General features: G+C 28.5%; 1 long non-coding RNA gene and 1 other non-coding gene across 2 annotated transcripts; one reads left to right on the forward strand and one right to left on the reverse strand.

Moving 5' to 3' along the window:
* On the forward strand, window positions 13,373-14,095 carry LOC110012298. The gene is made up of 2 exons (XR_002287397.1): window positions 13,373-13,560; window positions 13,623-14,095. It is a non-coding gene; the product is annotated as an uncharacterized LOC110012298 (long non-coding RNA).
* On the reverse strand, window positions 16,133-16,205 carry TRNAE-CUC. Its single transcript has one exon. It is a non-coding gene; the product is annotated as a tRNA-Glu (tRNA).

The following is a 20,030-nucleotide window of genomic DNA, read 5'->3' on the forward strand; positions in this document are numbered from 1 at the left end:
GAAGGTGAGCCACATTTTTTCATTCATCAATATTTCTTGCACAAATTCAACATCTATCTATTAATATTATTTCAAGACAATTATCAACCAAAAAGTAAAAAACAAAAAAAAAAAAACAGATTTCAGGACATATTACTATTTATATTTTTCTATACCCAAAATTTTGACAGCATTTGTCAAGAATTTACGAGATAACCGTGGAGTTAGTTGTCTTTTGTCGTTTGTTGAGAGATCGAAAGATGGCAGTTCCACGTTTCTGCTTAGCACAGTCCACGAGGAAAGCCTATCCTCTTTTTTAAAGAGGAAAAGGTACACATGTCCACAAACTGAAGTTTTTATAACGAATTTTAGGAATAGATAAACTTTCCACCGTTGGAATATATTTATAGTCGCGTTCACCTTCTAAAATTGAAAAATGACAAAATATTTCCAATAATACTGACAATATTTGGTTGAATGAAAATTAACCATTTTGTGTTATTATAAAATTTTCATATAAAGTAAATTTTGTTAGAAATATATAATCTTTGTAATTAGTAAAATAACCTCTAACAACTCTATAAATTTACAGTCCTTATTTTTTTTATATAATTGGTTGAAAATTTACAATTTTTATGTTTCTTGTTGTTACACATTTAATATTTAAATGTGTATAAGTTTTTTATAGAATATTGTAAATACTATTCTGGAATTTATAATGTGCTCATATATGTATTGTAATTTATATATATACAATTAATATATGATATTCAATAATTTTGTGTGTGAAGATATGATATATTTTAAATATTTATCAATGTATTTGGATATAAAATATATAATTTTTAAACAACATAAAATTTTACTTTTATAAAATTATATTCATGATAAATATGGTTTCATAATTACTAAAAAAGTTTTAGAAAAAATTTATAATAGATATAAACAATGAATATTGAAATTTATTGTGTTTGAAAATATTTATATATACCATATATGTATATTAAGTATAATAGAAGATGTAATAAAAATTAGGATTAAATATATTTTATACTCATGAATTATGCATGTAGTCGTATTTAGCCACTGAAAATACGAATGATATAACAAAAAAAACTGACAAAATAACTTGGCATTTATAGGACAAAGGCACCTTCTCACTTACCCTCTATACTTTTTATTTTGCTCGCAAATATATATTATATTAAAAAATCTCTCCAGAAGCTACTTTTAGTAATTTTAAAATTAGATAAATTGCATAAAATCCTCATGTGTTTTTAAAATTTAGTTAAAAACCCCAAGTGTTAAGAAATAAGTAAATAACCCCCTGTGTTTTATAAAATACAACAAAAAGACCCCCTCTCCGTTAGAAACTAATGGAGAGTGTGGGACACTCGCCTATTGTGCTATTGAGCTTCATTTTTTGGCCTTTTTTGGGATTACTTTAAGTTAATAATATCCATTTTGCCCCTTTCGTTTACATTTAAATGCATTTTAAAATAGTTTATTAATATTATTATTTTATTTAAATATATTTAATTAATGTAAATTATTTATTGAGTCCAAATATATGATAATAAATTATGCTTATTTATAAAATATATTAATTTAATATAAGAATACCAAAAAAGTATATAATTTTTATAAAAATTAAAATTTAGAATTTAGAAAATACAATACAGTTAATATACTAAAATTCACTTTTTAAATTAAAAATTTATATGCAATATCTAAGTCACTTATAATAATTGTATATTATTAACTTTATTAAATTATTATTAACTTAAATATATTCTATTTATTTATGAATACTAATACATCTCAAAATATTCAAAAATTAATATCAATTATTTTAAGTTATATTTTTATTATAAATAACACTTAAAATAAATATTTAAATTATTTAATATTTAAAACTTAAAAAAAATAATTTATTTTTATTTTATTTAAAAAATTAACTTTTTTTCTTTTCTATCGCCAACCACTATAGTAACTGATGACGGAGGTCGCCCTTCTTCTCTAGTCGGTGGGTGGTCACTGCCCCTTCCAGAAGAGGGGGCGAGGTCACCCCTTTCAGAGCGGGCGATGCGATGTTCCCCCAATCTGGAGACGACACTTCACCTCCTAGAAATACATATATATGTGTTATATTTATATATATATTATATAGTTATATTATATTTTAAATATATATTATATATAGTGTATGTATAGTATATATATAAATATTATAAGTAAAGAAATATATTTAAATTACTTAAAATATGAACCATTAATTGTAAACAATTGAAGATCAATGGTTGATATAAGAAGGGTATAACGGACAAGTCCGTAAATAATTAACGCCAATAGGGTTTACCTAACGGAAGGAGATAGTGTGCAACATTTTGAAAGATACAGAGGGTTATTTCCCTATTTTCTTAACACAGAGGAATTTTTAATTAAATTTTGAAAACACAGGGGATTTTATGCAATTTACCCTTTAAAATTAAAATTTATAGTTTTTTTTATATATTATTTGATATTAAAAATATTTACAAGCTGAGTTAATGCAAATATATTTTATAAATAAATTATTTATGTTAAAAAGTACACTTAAATATGTGTAAATTATATTGTGATGTAACTATATGCATAGTGCATATAATTTTATAAAAACATATGTTATATAACTTATATATTCTATATTCAATTACACATAGACATAATTAATTTATATATATATTATATCATTACTCAAAAAGTTGTAGAATATTATAGATTGATTATATGTATAATTTGCAAATTTTACAGTATATATATATATTTGATGTAATATTTTAAAATTATATTGATAATTATTTTCAAAATAGTTCGATATATATAACAAATACAAGTAAAAATTATGTAATTTATTTCTGAACGAATATGTAAAAATTATAAGCATTGTAAATTTATAAAATTTACACATATTCTAGTCATACATATTATATAAATCATAAATTTGGGTAATGTTTACTTTAAATTAAATTTTCATAATAATTCAAATTATGTTTTTGGAGAATGATTGTAATAAACATATTTTAAGGGGACATGTTGTTACATTTTATAATTTTGGGAGATAAGTGCACTTTATGCATAATTCAGGAGTGTAATATATATTAAATCCTAAAAATTACGATAAAATTAAATTTAATGTGACAACTTTGTAGTATGTAGTTATACTTGTAATTCTATTTTTTTTTTAACATAATCAAATTAATATTTATATAAATTTCAGAGTCTTAATACATGTATAAAAATCCGGACGGGATAATTAGATTTTGATTATAATTATTTGCACAAAGAAAAAGGATAAAAAAACTCCCTATACTCTCGGTGGCCATTTTTTTTTTGAAGTAAGAGCGATGAATTATTATTAATTGAAATAAATCGATTACAATCATTCTTATCGAATACTAATATTTAGCAAAAATCATTTAACAATGATCAATAATATCAAATAAATTAAATCTAACCAACACATATTATTACAGTAGAAATAATACCTACTATGCAGTATAAACAACATCTCACGCATAAGGCGGGGCCTCAACTTCGCCAAAATGACGATGTTGTTTGTGCCAAAAAGTTCTATGGTGTAATAATTTTCATCTAAACCCTAACGAAAGATAGTTATGTGTAATGGAGAATTTTCGGAGGAAACATAAGTGAAATTTTAATTTTTTTTAGAGAAAAATATAATTTTATATTTTAAAAAAAAAGATTTAGGTGCAATTAACCCTAAAATTTTATGCAATTGATCTCACAAAATTCGAAACTAAGGAAGCCAACTGTTTTTGTGCAGTACCTTCAAAAGAAAAGGTCGTAGGAAGGAGTTGGGAACCGATTTTAATTCTATTTTTTTTTAAAAAAAAAAGACAATTCTTTAATTAAATGTAAAATTATATTTTTGGTCATGTAATTATAGATTATTAATACTTTTGGTCCTATAATTTACTCTATTTATATATTTAATTATTTATTTTTTTGACAAATTTTAGTCCTCAACATTTCACATTAATCCGTTTTTGGCAAATTTAGTTCTATATTAATAATTTTGATTTCCTTTACACTGGAATAGATCTAATTTTTTGGTCATATAATTATAGGTTGTTAGCACTAAATTATCAATATAGAACTAAATTGCCAATAAAAGAGCAAACGTGAGATGTTCAGGGCTAAATTTATCTTAAAAAAAAAAGTAAATATGTAAATAGAATAAGTTATAGGATAAAAAATCGTAACGATCTATAGTTATAGAAAAAAAAATATAATTATACCTTAATTAAATGGGCAGCATAGGTGATGTCAACCACTCTCCTACCTACACATAGATTACAATATACAAATCTACATATAAATGAGCAACGCCGGAAAATAACTGCTGCCTACCCACATATTAATTTACAACGTAATGGGTTTCTATGCGCTGGTTTGGTTTGTGTGATAGAATTAAGTATAATAGGATTGAATAGGATGAAAAATGTAATGATAGTTAATTATAGGGATAATTACATTTTTCTTTCTTGAGGTTTGTTGTAATTACGAGTAGAACTCTATATTTTGGAAAATTATGTCTGGACTCCTAAGGTTTGCTTCCGTTCGATCCCTCTGTTAGTTAAAATTTATTGAATTTATTGATATTAATAAAAAAAATCTATATTTACCTCGAATTAACTTATTACTAATTTATTGCATGTCGAATAAATTTATATATAATCAAATTACCCTCATAAGTTTTCACGCTTTAATGCACGTGAGCAAGTATATATTTCATTATGAGGGTAGTTCTGAAAAAAAAAATTATTTCACCTGTAATAAGTCAATCAAGGGTAAATATCAATTTGCATTCAGTTCTTTTATTAATATCAACAAATTCAGTTAATTTTGACCAACAGGAGACTAATTTGTTAAACGAAAGTAAACCTCAAGGGTAGTAGAATTCCCAAACCATAGAGGTTGTACGTATAATTACAGAAAACTTCAGGGGAGGGAAGTGTAATTATCCCTTAGTCCTATCATTCATTATATGTTTTTTGATTTTATGTATTGTGATGAGTGAATCCCATGTGATAATTTAATATGGTATTTGTTGAAAAAAATACTAAGTCTGATTAAGTACCGAAACACCGTTAGGGGTATCCTTTTATAAGTTATTTTCATTTTAGGATAAATTACAGTTACCTCCATTGAGGTTTAACATAATCATGAATACGTCATCATTGTTTGAAAATTGACAAATACATTTCTCAAATTAAAAATAATTAAGGATAATTACACTCCCCTCCCCTGAGGTTTGGTGTAATTACACGTAAACCCTCTATAGTTTGAGAAATTACATCTAGCACCGTTGATGTTTGTTTCTGTCTAACAAATAAGTCCCTCAGTTAGTCAAAATTCACCGAATTTGTTGATATTAACAAAAAAGATCAGACAAATAATTTATATTAAATCCCAATTGACTTATTAATGACTTATTGCAGGTCAAATAATTTTTTTATGATCAAATTACCCTCATACGTTACGCGTTAATGCATATGAAGAGGTTTATTTTCACCGTTATAAGGATAGTTTTAGATTGAAAAAACTGTTGACCTGTAAAAGTAATCAGTCAATTGAGGGTAAATATTAAATTTTTATTCATTCTTCTTTTTGTTAATATCAATAAATTCAGTTAATTTTGGCTAAAGGTAGGACTTATTTATTAGACGAAAGCAAACCTCAGGAATGCTAGATGTAATTTCTCAAACCACATGGGTTCTATGTGTAATTAAATCAAACCTCAGGAGAGGAGAGTGTAATTATCTCAAATAATTATATAGTTGTTAAACGCTAATGTGTAAATTATTACTTTATCCTTGGTGTTTTTTTTTTAAGAAATGAACAAAATATTTAAAAAAAGAAAATGAGTGTTGGTAAAGTAAATTATTAATAAGACATTAATCTATAAAAATATTTTAATAAAATTTAAAAAATATATAAAATTATAATGACACTTTGATCAGTTCACCATAAAAAAAAATGAATAAAAAACTAGGAATGCAACTCAATGATCATTGTTAGAGCAATTTTCAAATCAGAAAGTATTTATAATTTTTTAAACAATAAAGAGTTATTTGTAATTATGTTCAATCTTAAGGGAGATGGCTGTAATTTATGTTCATAATAAAATAAAAATTACTATCACTTTATATATATAAATAATAAAGTCTTTTTAATTTTTTTTTTCAAAAGTTCAAGGTCACATTGTTATTTTATTTTATTTATTCATTATTATTATAGTTATTGTTATTGAAAAGAATTGGATAAAAAGCATTTTGTCCTTTAAATTATTGTTGTTTTGTACTTTGTCATTAATCTTTTTTTTTTTATTTCAATTTGTTATACCAATTACATGAATTTTGCAAGTTACCACTTTCGACCATTTTTCGGTGCCATAAAAATAGTCACATGCAGTGCACATGTTTATATCTTTCTTATTTCTAAAGCACCACTCATGAGTTTGTTAAATTTTATGTTGAATTTTATTTTTTTTTTTATTGTAATAACATGAGCGTTGCATATGGTGAAAAAATGAATCAAATTTGAGATTTTTATGGGGGAAAATAACATATGCATGTTGCATGTGGCCACTTTCTGGTGAAATTTTCCACTGAAAAGTGGTCTGAGGTGGTAATTTGCAAAACTCGTGTAATCAGTATGACAAATTAAAACATAAAAATAAATGTTTAAATGTGAAGTAGGCAAGCGGGCACATTGATTGCCGATGAGGAGTTTGAGTAACGTATAAGTCTCGATGCCTCAGCTCCTTAACGAATCACGTTTTCAAGACAAATTCATAAGAGTTATATGAAATTAAAGTGGAAAATACCTCGCACAATAGGACATCAATCGAGTTACAAGTTACATCAAAACAACAGTAAAAAACGAACCATAATTTGGAAGACAAAATACTTTTACCCAAAAATTTTATACTTATTAGTATATCCTTATAATGGTAAAAGTGCAATTAACCCAAAGAATTGGTGGGCAAGGAAGAGAGGAGAAGAAAAAGAGTGATATTATCATTTTGAAAGAGGTAATATCCCAGGAAGTTGGAACTGTACGCACTGCAATCCCAACAGTATGGAGCCTCTGATATGTGCAGTAGGGCTGTAATACCCGAACACGCTTATCCCTTCCTGCCCGACGGCATGGGACTCGCCATACTTTACTTTAAAACATTCTTCTCTCAACGTCATTCTCATTTCTCTTTTTCGGGAAACGCAAAACGGAGGAATCCTCATGTATTACTATCGTTAGCTCCTCTACGTTTCTCGTGTGAGTTTATATTCATATTAATTATGAATCGTTAAATTGATAATTTATAATTTTTTATTGAATTTTGGTGTAATTATATTTAGATTTTTTGTATTTAGTTTTTTTTTATTAATATCGATAAATTTAGTAAATTTTGATTAATAAATGAAGTTATTTGTTAGACGGAAGTAAACCTTAAAGGTGCTAAATGTAATTTTTTAAATACGGGAGGTCTATGTGTAATTACACCAAATATCAATAGATGATAGTGTAATTATAATGATATCATTATATATCATAATGTATTAATCCAATAATTTACAATTTATGTGTATACAAATTTACACGAGCAGCTTCAAATTTGGCACTATGACTGTGCTTGCTTGTCAAATTCATCCAATAAAATATTTCTTTGATAAAATATGTGATTATTTGTGAGAATTTTTTCATTATATATTTCAGAATAAATTTAAGTAATTAAAAAAATGTATACTGCATAGATTATAATTACTATGTTTTTTTACTTAATATTATTTATACGTCACATCAGTTATAATTTAAATAGGATTGTTGAATGCTTCGGACCGTTGTTTATTATAAAAAAATAAATATTTATTTAGCCAATTAATTTGACTATCAAATTTAGAATTGTTTGATTAGTTCAATAATTAGTGGCAACACAATATAGTTTATTATGTCGTAATAATTGATTATATTGTGGGGAGAGCACAATTGAATTTAAATGAATCCTCACATGAATTTGTTATTTAGAATTGATCGCCTTTCTAGTTTTTAATATTGTTTGTAAATTACATTTTGACAACGTTACATTATTGTTTATATGTCAATGGACGTTTCTTGACTAATCAAAAAGTTAAGGAATGATATGTTGTTAGGTATAACTATGATCATAACCAATTTATCTGTTGTGAACAGATGATGTTTTTGCATTGATGATCAAACTCTTTTAACGGATTTTTTTTTTCTAATAATTTGTTATTGTTAAATGGTTATTATACACGTATCATTAATTATTTATAATAATACTTTTTAATGTAACTTTTTTGTACTAGCGATAAATTTTACAGAATATTCATCATTATTAAAATTAGAAAAATTACTAATGCTGAGGTCCCATGACTAAGTTGAAGGTCATGGATCGAACCCTACCAGACGTGTAGGTATTTGTCTCACTTAATGTAAGTTTATTATAATGTATTTTATCTAACTTAATATGAATTTATTATAATATCAATTTATTGTACTAAGTTTATTAATCGAAACGGTGTGTGTACCAACAACAAAGGCAAAAACAATAAGACAATTATTATTGTGAGAAATACAATTTTTAGTCAATTAATACACATAGTTAGCTCTGCATGGCACTTCCAGACTAATAGATTTCATGTTACGTTAATTTGAGCTTGCTCGATCTGTTCAATTACGACTTTATAATGCAATCACATTCTTCGGTCCAATTGTTGTTTTTGTTACGGTATTCTTGATTTATCCACTAGGGGCAGTCTTGTTGGTTTGCACATAGTTTTAGTGCAACAGCTATATTTCGATTCATCCTCTTTTTCAAATTGGACACTGAACCCATTTCATATTATTGGGAGTGGTCCCTGTACTGGGAGCTGTTTTGCTATGCGCTATTCATGGTGTTATATAAAAAATATTTTATTTGAAGACGGCGATGGTGCAAATACATTCCGTGCTTTTTACCCAACTCAAGCTAAAGAAACCTATTCCATGGTCACTGCTAACTGCTTTTGGTCCCAAATCTTTGGAGTTGCTTTTTTCAACAAACGTTGGTTATGTTTTTTTTATGTTATTTGTACCAATAATCCATTTATGGTTGGGTGCACTTGGTGTAGTCGGTTTGGCCCTAAACTTACATACCTATGACTTCGTTTCTCAAAAATTCGTGCCTATAACTTCGATTTGGTGCCTATGACTTCGTTTCTCAAAAATTCGTGCCTATTACTTCGATTTGGCCCTAACTTATATCATCGTCTTCTTTTATTATTACTTTTTTATAAATTTAATATTTTTAATTTATTATTTTTATATACTTTATAAATAATAGTTTTTTAAATTATTTAGTTTGAAGAATTATATATCTGTAGACTAGTAAGGGAGTAGTACTCATCATTTTCTAAGCATGATAGGGAGTCAGTACTCCCCATTGTAAATTTGCTCGTCTCCTAACTTTAATAAAGAATGGACGGGGACCTCGAAAAGCTCCCCACACCAGGTGGTTTAATTAAAAAAAAATAAAAAGTGTATGTGTAGAGTGTGTTATAAATTATCAGTACTTCAATAATGTTTCGTAAGATGAAAAATTAAAAAAAAAAAAAAAAGAGGAAACTAAACAAAAGGCCGCCCCTCGAGTCTCACGTGACTAAATTAAAATAAGAAAGCACAATTTAAAAGAATATACGTCTTCGTATGAGTAGAATTAAATAAACCAGAAAAAAAAAAAAGAAAGAAAGAAAGAAAAACAAAGACAAATTTCCATAGGGATGGAAATAATATCAAGATAGAAAAGTTTGAGCCACAAAAGTTAAATGATATTTTAATTTTACGAGACACGTGCTTGAAAAAGAAATTAAAAAATATTAAAAATATAATACTAACGATGAAAATATCAAGTAATAACTTTCAAATTGTCATTAAAAATAGGGTTAATTACACTTAGACCCCCTCAAACAATACGAAATTATATTTTTTCTCAAAAAAATATTGAAATTACACTTGCACTCCCTCTGAAAATTCTCCGTATTTAAACTTGATCCAAGCTTTGGATAAAAAATGTTGACAAAAATTCTAATATTATTAAAACCATTCCTTTCAAAATTATTTTTTTATATCAAATTATTATCCTTTTCTCTTTTATTTTTTTCTCTATTAAATTGTTTAAAATAATACTTATTTTCCTTTATTTATATACAAATTAATTAAATAAATACACATAATAAAATTTAGAGAAAAAAGTAATTATTTATAAATTTTTAAATATTTTTGTACACATATCGAGTGTATCTATTTAAAAGAAAGAGTCGTAACCTAAGCTAACATATTCTAAAACCGACTAAGTTTCAAACTAACTCAGAAAATATGAAACTTGGTCAAAAGAAAATCCCAACATATTAGAATAACGCGGTAAAATATTATGTCCAAACGAAAACTATAAAAAAATATAAGATAAAATACAAGTCTACTAAACAAAACCCTCAAAACATCCAAATAGCAGTCAAATTGATGGAATTTCACAATGAACGGTAGCCCCTTATGACAATAACACCGAAGAGTTAAGTTCTACTTAAAAAGCTAATCGTGTGCATAGACAGATCGCTTTTCAACTTTCTTACGACCGTTTGAAATATTACCATCACGCACTGCATATAGAAGTTATGTTGATTCAAATGTTCCAAAAATACATCCTCGTCATAAATGTTTGGTCGGAATTTTGAATAGGTAGGGTGTAGCAGGCAGTCGGATGCAAGAAAGAATGTGACAGGTAACAGCAAGTGCGGAGAGTGAAGTAAGGGAAGTGGTAGTTGAGTGAAGCAGTGGACAGTATTGAGTTGGATTGTTGTGGTGTGCATTTGTTGAAAGAGAGCCACAAAATGTTTATGATGCCCACATTTTGAAGGCCACCAAATGGGTAAAAGAAAGGGTAAGTATAGGACCACATCTAATCACTAGAAAAGCCGAAGCCCATAGGGCCCATTTCATTTGGACTTTTCAGTAGCTGCTCTCACCATTTTCTGCTTATATGTTTTGCCACAATATAATTAAAGTAGGGAATGTCACACTATTATATAATGAAATTTAGAGTTATTATACGTAAACTTGTTGTGATTTGAAAATTAGATTTAATATTTATTTCTGTCTAACGTAGGACATTTTGGTTAGTAAATAATAATTAAATTTACTGATATTAAAAAAAAATTGATTAACAATTTATATTTACCGTCGGGTAACTTATTGCAGGTCAAGCAAAGTTTTTTCGACCAAACTATTTTTATATATTCTCACACGCTAATGCATGTGAGAGGTGTATCTTTATTCTTATAAATTTTTCTTTTGTCAAAAAATATTTATTTGTGATCTATAATAAATCAATTGGGAATAAATATATAATTTTTTACTCAATTATTTTGCTAATAATAATAAATTTAGTGAATGTTGATTAATATATAGATCTGTTTGTTAAACAGAAATAATATTTGAGTACTCTATTTGAGTAAACTTTCACATTAAGGGGATCCTTCATCGGTGAGAATTCTCTAATCTGCAGGGAGTCCTTCTTATCCTGGTGTTTGAGTTCTTGAGGGAATCTCTTTCGACACGTGCTTTCATGCTGGCTAAGGGGTACACTTGGCGGTCCAAGTGTATGCCACGTATACCCCGTAGGGGTATTTAAACATAGATCTTGGGTCGGTCGTCACTGGTGACTCCCTTCATGAGCTGTTGAATCGTCTATGGGAGGTCCTCAGCCCTTTCGCTCTTTCATGGGCCAAATTTTTTCGAGCCATATGCATCAGTACCTATAACTAACCCAGAGTTGTTAAGAATTAAGACTTAGTCATGTGGAAGTTAAACTAAAATATGAATGTAAATGTTTGATACTCAACTTGAAATTTGGGTATTAAAAATTTATCATGTAAGTTTGATTCCTTGACCATACAAACCAAAACAAAGTGTCACTATGTTTGTTAATTAACATGCTTAATGCTTAGGATCGTTATGAGACATCTTATCTTGATATTTTTAGCTTAATTGCGTCGTTCCCAAATACAAACCAAACAGTCAATAATATATAAATAACTCAATCCACCTGCAAACTAAACAATATATATATATACACAATTATAAATATATAAAAAAGAGACATAATTTATCAATAAACAGTGAATTTTGTCGTCCATGATATAAAACCAAACATACAACATTTATTTTACATTATTTTAAGTTATCTTCAATTCAAATATATACATTATTTTTAATACATACTTATTTATCTATGTTTTTCTCTCTCTATTTTCATAAAATATAACAAAATACTCTAAAAATAAACCAAACATATTGATCTAGTTGATCTCCTTTAATTTCATAGGAGAATGAGAGAATTTAAGGATCAGTCAGCAGTAATCCATGTTTACCATGATGATGAAACAATCTCCTATTTTCGAAAGTGTATCTACATCAGCAAGGAAGTCTACTATTTTCGAAATTCCCATGGGGGTTTCTAATTGGATTAGAATTTCTGTCGTAGACCGTATTTTATATTCTATTCTATTCAACATGCACATGCGCGTATATAAAGATGATATTATATTTATTTATTTTATTTTGAAAAGATTTTAATACACGTGAAGTTTGTACGTTGAATGAAATAAATGATTTAATAGTCTTTATAATAGAAAATCCATTCCGATTTTGTACCACCAGTTTCATTCTTGATGAGTTTGGACTTTTTGTTGTATGGGCCTCGTCAGTTTGGCGACCTGGGAAAAATTAATGCAATACAAATCAAACTTAAGATTCTTAAATTCAAATTCTTGGATCCGAGCGCAATATTAGAGAAAATGGGTAAAATATGTTTTCTTTTTTTTCCGAATTATAAACTACTCAAAAGAAATAATGAGATAATGAAATGTCAACTATCGAACGTGTTTATCTATATTATTATTATTATTATTATTAACTTTTAATTTTCTTAATCTCCCAACATTCACGTACTTTTAACTTTTTATATTTTCCTTATTTTTTATTTTTCTAAATTATTCGAATATTTTAAAATAACAATTAATCTTTTAATTAATTATCCACACGCCTCTGAATTCCGCAAACTCTATTATATTCATTATTATTAATTGCTCTTCCTGAATAGCTGAATTGATACACATTTCCTAGATACATAAGTGCAGCAGCCCATTAATTGATTGTACATTACGGCCCAAGAATTTTATAGGCCCACTTATTGTGGCCTGCAATTGAACTTCTCTTCAACTCCATTCCCACATCGAAGAAATATCAAAAACCTTTGTTCTTAATATGATGAGGCGTGCTCACAGTAGTTCGTCCCTTCGGGGACATCCGATAAAATTGGAACGATACAGAGAAGATTAGCATGGCCCCTGCGCAAGGATGACACGCATAAATCGAGAAATGGTCCAAATTTTTTTTGTGTTTTTTTCCCAAAATTTTCAACTAGAACGCTTGATGTTTTCAGGATTGAAGTGCTTCAGGGTTTTTTTTTGGTTTTTTTTTTTTTTTTTTTTCTCTTATGCTTTCTTTATGAATTGATTCAGGATTGTTCCTTCTGAGTTCTGATTCTTCGGTCATTTCTGAGCTGATGAAGTATATAGATAGTTTGATATCAGTATTCGATGTGACGAACAAAGGAGGATTAGGCCTGGGAGTGGGAGATGGAGCTGGTGTCAATGGGGAGCCGAAATTCCCTTCTGGAGAAAACAGAAGTTCGGAACATTGTTAATAATTTCGGATTCTAGGTTAATGTGGCTCCGTGTATCTCTGACACTCGTGAGACTGGCAAAATAGGTAAGAAACTATTTCATAAAGTGCGTAGTTGATTTGGAGAGATGGGGTAATGTATTTCAGAATGAGAAGGTGATGCATTCTTAAGTGCCAGACATTATATATAGTTCATTGGGTTTTTAATGCTTGAAGCATGTCGATGTAGAAGTATAATGACGGTAATACGGCATAATTTTTCATATATGTTTTTGTTGGGAACATTGAGTAGCATGGCATTTTGAAATTAGTGTTCTTGCTGTAGTTTCTTTTGCTGACATTTCGCTGCTCTGGCAAGTTATTGATCTGTGATGTCTGAAGTTTCAACTGTAAGATTGAGGAAAATGTGGAATTGGGTTCAGATGCAGATTAATCTGAATCCCAGAAACTCATAGTGTTCTTGTATCTTCTTTCTTTCTATCTTTAGAATGTCCAGAACTCTTAAAATGCTCGAAGGACTGGGAATAAGACAAAGATATAATGTAGTTTCGTGGGGAAACTTTTAAGAAATGTCATGCATGAGTGATCAAGCTAACCTACTGGAATTTAATGTAGTTGGTATAAGCATGTTGGGTACGGAAACAATATGTTCAGAATTCGGTAGAGCGAGTGCTTTCTACCGAGCCACCATGTCTGGTATTCACTTTTGGTTACTGTGATCTCTATTGTTCACATGCCTGGATGCCTGTGAAGATAAATGTATAGAAAAAAGGGCTAAAGACAGAAAACAAAATGCATATCAGCGAATTTTGAGTGATATACCATGAACACATAGGCAGACAGTTGGATCATTTACAGGCTGGTAGGATACTTCTAGGTCTCTTCTTCAGCTGCAATTTTTTATGTTTCAAGTACGAATAGAATCAATATGTTGTATCTGTATCTATAACTCATTGCTTATGAACTCTTACGAAGCTGCAGTAGATTGACTTATTCTATCATTTATCTATCTCTTTTTGCTTGTAAAGTGCATGTATTGTTTCGCAATGACTCTTCTCATATTAATCTTCTAACATCTAGTGACAGAGTGAAGATTTTTGCATTTTGCATTATCTTGATTTATTTGGTCTTTTGAGATGGAGGCTTTCATGTAAAGTAGGTTACGGTGCTAAGAATCAGGTCAGTAAAACTGAGTGCTTAAGCTAAAAATTTGAAAAGAAAATAACATTCTAATACACCGAAGGAATTTAGTAAAGAGTAATTATTTAGAAATTGGATTAAGAATATAAGATGAATTTGGGGATTGGAAATTATAAACAAAAATGTGCGAACTTGATAGTTCAGAATTCAGAGAATCCAAAAGGTCAAAGTCTCAGGAATGAAGGATAATGGATTGAGGGAAATCTGCAGAGTTGGCAAGGGGAGTTTGTAGAGGACTATTTGGTATCTGAAGGCGAACTTCAAGCTATAACTAGACAATGCAATACCATGTCTATGAGTTTCTATTTCCAAATTTAAGGATCGTTTCTTCTTTTACAGATAGTCTGAAAGCACACCCATAAGGACAAATTATAAGCTCTTTGGAAACCTAATTTAACAGAGATATATCTTCAGCATATTGGTTTTTGCAACTTCTATTTTATAATCATGAAGCACCAACCCAGACCCACATGGAGTGCATCTTAGTTAGACCAAGTATTATGACTTTAATCTTCATTGTTAACAGGGTTTTCCTCTGTCTCCAAGCCAAGTAATGCCTACTTAAAACACCAGATGCATCCTTGCTACTTAAATTGTAATGAGCTACCGAGACTCCACTCTCATAATTGTAAAATCATTTTTTCATTCAATATATCCAATCGAATAAACGTCGTGACAAGTTGCTAGAAGACGGCGCTGGCTGGTTATGTAGATGATCTCTCTCTTTAAATTATTGGGATCATTTTGCATTGCTATTAAATTTATTCATTGATTCATTCTTCAAGAATTTGATTATAAGAGTCATAAGAATAATGAAATATAAAGTACTTCTCAGTTACACTTTTGTTTTTCTTCTTTTTCTCATTTAAGTATTTTGCATAGATGATCGATCCCTTGCAAAGAAGATGCTGTGCATTAAACTTTCTCCAGTCTTGTAGAGAATCCTTCAAAGTCTAAGCATTTTTTGTGGCCATGAAATTTTGCACAATGAATAGACATTTAACCAAAACTATCTTTTAGGTTACTGATCAGGAGGCTCAGGTACAAGTTATGTTTGCTGCAAGAATGGTGAGAAATGTTCCTTTACCTTTATTTCATTTCCTTCTTGGATAAAACATGTGTAGTACAGATTTAAGGGGTGAAAAATTTCCGTTGCCAGGACTCGAACCCGGGTCTCTCGGGTGAGAGCCGAGTATCCTAACCATCTAGACTACAACGGATTGCTGACATTTTTTAAAAGATAATAAAATTATAAACGTATGACATCCCATTATAAAAAATATTTGTTAGTCGTCCATTAGCTTCAGGAAGTATTTATAATTTTTTAAATAACAATAAAATATTTTATTATTATAGTAAACCTCAAGAAAACCTGTTGAAATTTATTTTAAAACTTTGGTATTGTTTACCGGGACGAAAAATTCACTTGACTAAAACGATATTTGATGGGTCTCGAATCCACCAAAAATAATTCCTACGAACACTTTTGTAGATGTGTGAGTAGGGTCGAATCCACAGAGATTGGTTTTAAATTAATTCCTTCAAAAACGAAAATAATTAGGGGGAGTTTTGATTGTGAAAAAGAATAAAACTAAAAAATTGAAGAGATAAATATAAGAAGAGAAGAGTATTCCAGTCAAAGACAGGATCACGCTTAATTCCACGGTTGATCATAGATGCAAGGATAACAATTATTTATGATAGATAAATTGGTTATGGCCATTGGTACGACCTAACAACCTCACCTTTCCTTACCTTGTGGATAGCCAAGAAACGTCCATTGACTAAATCCCTAATCAATAAACAACCTTGGGAACGCCCTCAAGATTTAATTTACCGACAGCATTAAGAACTAGAAAGGCCCAATTCTAACCAATAAATTCCTACGAGGATTTATTTAAGTTAGATTGTGCATTCCCCACAATATAATCGAAAACTTCTACATAATCAATTATGTTGTGTTACCACTAGTTATCGAACTAAATAAACAATTACGGATTTGAAAGTTCAATTGGTTAGGCAAATATTCTTGACAATAAATCAGATTATTTGTAATAAAAGCATAGAGAACAACACAAATACCAATATGAATAAAAGTAGAAAGCATAAATTAGATCTCACAACCCGTTGGATTTAAGCGTTCACCAAGTCTTCAACCGGAATAAGAGATTTAACTAGACATGCTCATGGAAGAACGCATGAAAAGCAAAATAATATAAGAACGTAGAGAAATAGAAGAGTTCAAAAGTTGTCCCTTAAAGTGAATTACATCACCTATTTATAATAGCTAGATACCTAGTTCTACTAGGATTAGAAGTAGATTCCTAGTTGAACTAAAAGACTTATAAAGATAAAATTATAATCCTAGTTAAACTCTTCCTTCATCAGAGGTAGTCCAAGCAGTTCCAAACTCTTGCCAGAATTTGAGTTTGAGTCTTGTTTGAATTTCCATTTTGGTGTTTTTCTTCATTTTCCAATTCTTTTGTCCTAATGCTGCAAAATAATATTTAATTAGGAGTATTTGATCATAAAATAGGCTAAAATATTATATGAAATAAGTAAAAAATGCGATTCTATCAATATTCACCTTAACCTATTTTAATGAAAATCCCATAACATCACAATGGAAATGATTTTTTAAGCTTAGTATAAAATAACATTATAGGATTTATAGGAAGTTGATAATGATCATTTTTTAATTAATATAACTAAAATTGAAGAAGTTTGGTAGATTTTGAAAATAAGTTAGGAATTTCTTTTGTATTTTATTTTTAAAATTTGTAAGCTCCCTTTATTGTAGAATTAATTAATACTTTGTAACTGCATATATGTTGGGAACCTCTCATAACATGTACGTTTAACTCTGATGAAAAATTGAGTATTAATGGAGAAAAAAGTATTCCAAACATTAAAATATATGAGCTAAAAGCGAAATTTAAATTTAAAAAAAAAATTACACGTAAGTTCCTCAAGAAAAAGATTAATTGAGTGGATTCAGTTTGACAGACTGGACCCCCTCAAGACTTCTCTATGACGGTGTCCTGTTCAAGTTTTCGATGTTTTCAACAGGTCTACTTTTTTCAGGCTTGTAAGAATTAAGTTTGTAAGAATTTAGGAGGGTAAAAATTAATAAAAATGGTTGTAATAATAAGCGTTTTTTTCCCCCTCATCAAAAAAAAAAAAAAAAAAAGCGCTTTTAAAAAAAAAAAAAAAAAAAAAAAAAGCGCTTTTAAAAAAAGAGCTGACGTTGGGGGTAAAAAAACGTCAACGCGCTTATCACTTTGATTTCTCTAATAGAATTGAGTTTTGGCCGTTGGTGATGGCGGTTGATTTCCAAGGTTGGCGCTTTCACATCTCTCCATCATGTGGGTGGATAGTTTATAGGTGATAATTGTATTTAACTCTAAAATTAATATCATAAAATAAAAAAATATCCTCATTCAGGCTCTCTCTCTCTCTCTCTCACCCATTCTCTCTCTCTCTCACACACATCCATTCTCTCTCTAGAATTTAAAGAATTTTTTTTGCTATTTAATTTTTCTAACATTCAAAAAAGAGAAAAGGTTTCATTATCTAATAACAAAATTATTATAATTAAATAAAAATAAGATTGATATTGAATATTATATTTACCAATAAATATAAATTCATAACATTATACCACTAAAAATAGTCATTGCATTAACAAAGAAAATGTCAATTGTATATCTATATTAATATTCATCTAGAATGAATGCAAATATAATTATCTTATTCAAAAAATTATGTAATAATTTATTATTTTTCTATTGTAAAAAAATTATATATTAAATTTTTATTTGAAGTTAAACTAATGTGTACTATTTATAAAAGCATTTTAAAATATGTTAAGAAATAACAATTTATTTGATTATAAAGACCTTATTATGTCAAATCTCTTACATTTTATAAGATACTTTCAGATCTTATAAGCTTTAACCTTATTTTATCCAAACACTTTTAGGAGCTTATTTTTTTAAAAATAAGATCCAACATCTTATAAAATATAAAAATTTATAATATATTTTAAAAAAACTTAGCCAAACATAATCATATGTTGGAATTAAACTAAAGCATCTAATTGTCTGATACGCAATTTGAGATCAGGCGCTAAAAATTTATTTCAGTTTACACAAATTAATAATTTATTTCGTTCGATAAGAGGGATGTTCAACTCAATTTGAGGGAAGAAAATAAATGAATAACAGGTGTATAGACACATAACCGTGGTTCGAGTTAACGTATAACAGCGGAAGTACAGCAATCCATCCATCCGGATCAAGTTTTTCTAGAAGCCCATGTTTTGATTGGATTACGAATACTCATCTTTTTTCATTATATTGGAGATCACCTCACGAATATTTTCAAGATCACTCCCCGTTGAATCTTATTCTAAATATTGTGCAAATTACGAACACGCTTTGCTCGTTGCGGTGATTACTATTAGAATAATCTACTCGTTTACACACTTCAAATAGAAGGAGCTATGGTAATGCTCCAAAAAATAAACATAGAGAGATGCGTGGAGTATTTGGATAGAGTATATTCTGGGAGAGTGTTGTGTTGTTATATCACACTTGTGTTTCTGTATAATTTTTAGACAACCATGTACAGGTGTATTCAACTCTATCCTTAAGAGGAGTTTATATCTGAATAACATTTGGAGGACTACAAACTCCATATCAGATAGTGTCTATCTTAGGAGAGCCCTTATTTCAATATGTATTTGTGAAACTACTAAGTCTGTTATATATGAGTAATTAAGGAGTTAATATGAGTTCTTAATGGACCTAATATAGATTCATTATGGGTTCAACTTATAACATAGAAGTAAAAATAATTAAAATAGAAGATAATGCTTTTTTTAAAAAAAAATTATTGCAATTTGGAGACATGCCAATAAATCAACATCCACATTATAGAATTATATAATAATAATGAACAAATTCATTGAACCCATAATTCAACTATATTTTATCTCTTATAATCATGTAAATTGCTAATTAAATCTATGATTAATAGAATAA

This window comes from Sesamum indicum, linkage group LG7 (assembly GCF_000512975.1).
Source record: "Sesamum indicum cultivar Zhongzhi No. 13 linkage group LG7, S_indicum_v1.0, whole genome shotgun sequence".
Taxonomy (NCBI): Eukaryota; Viridiplantae; Streptophyta; class Magnoliopsida; order Lamiales; family Pedaliaceae; genus Sesamum; species Sesamum indicum.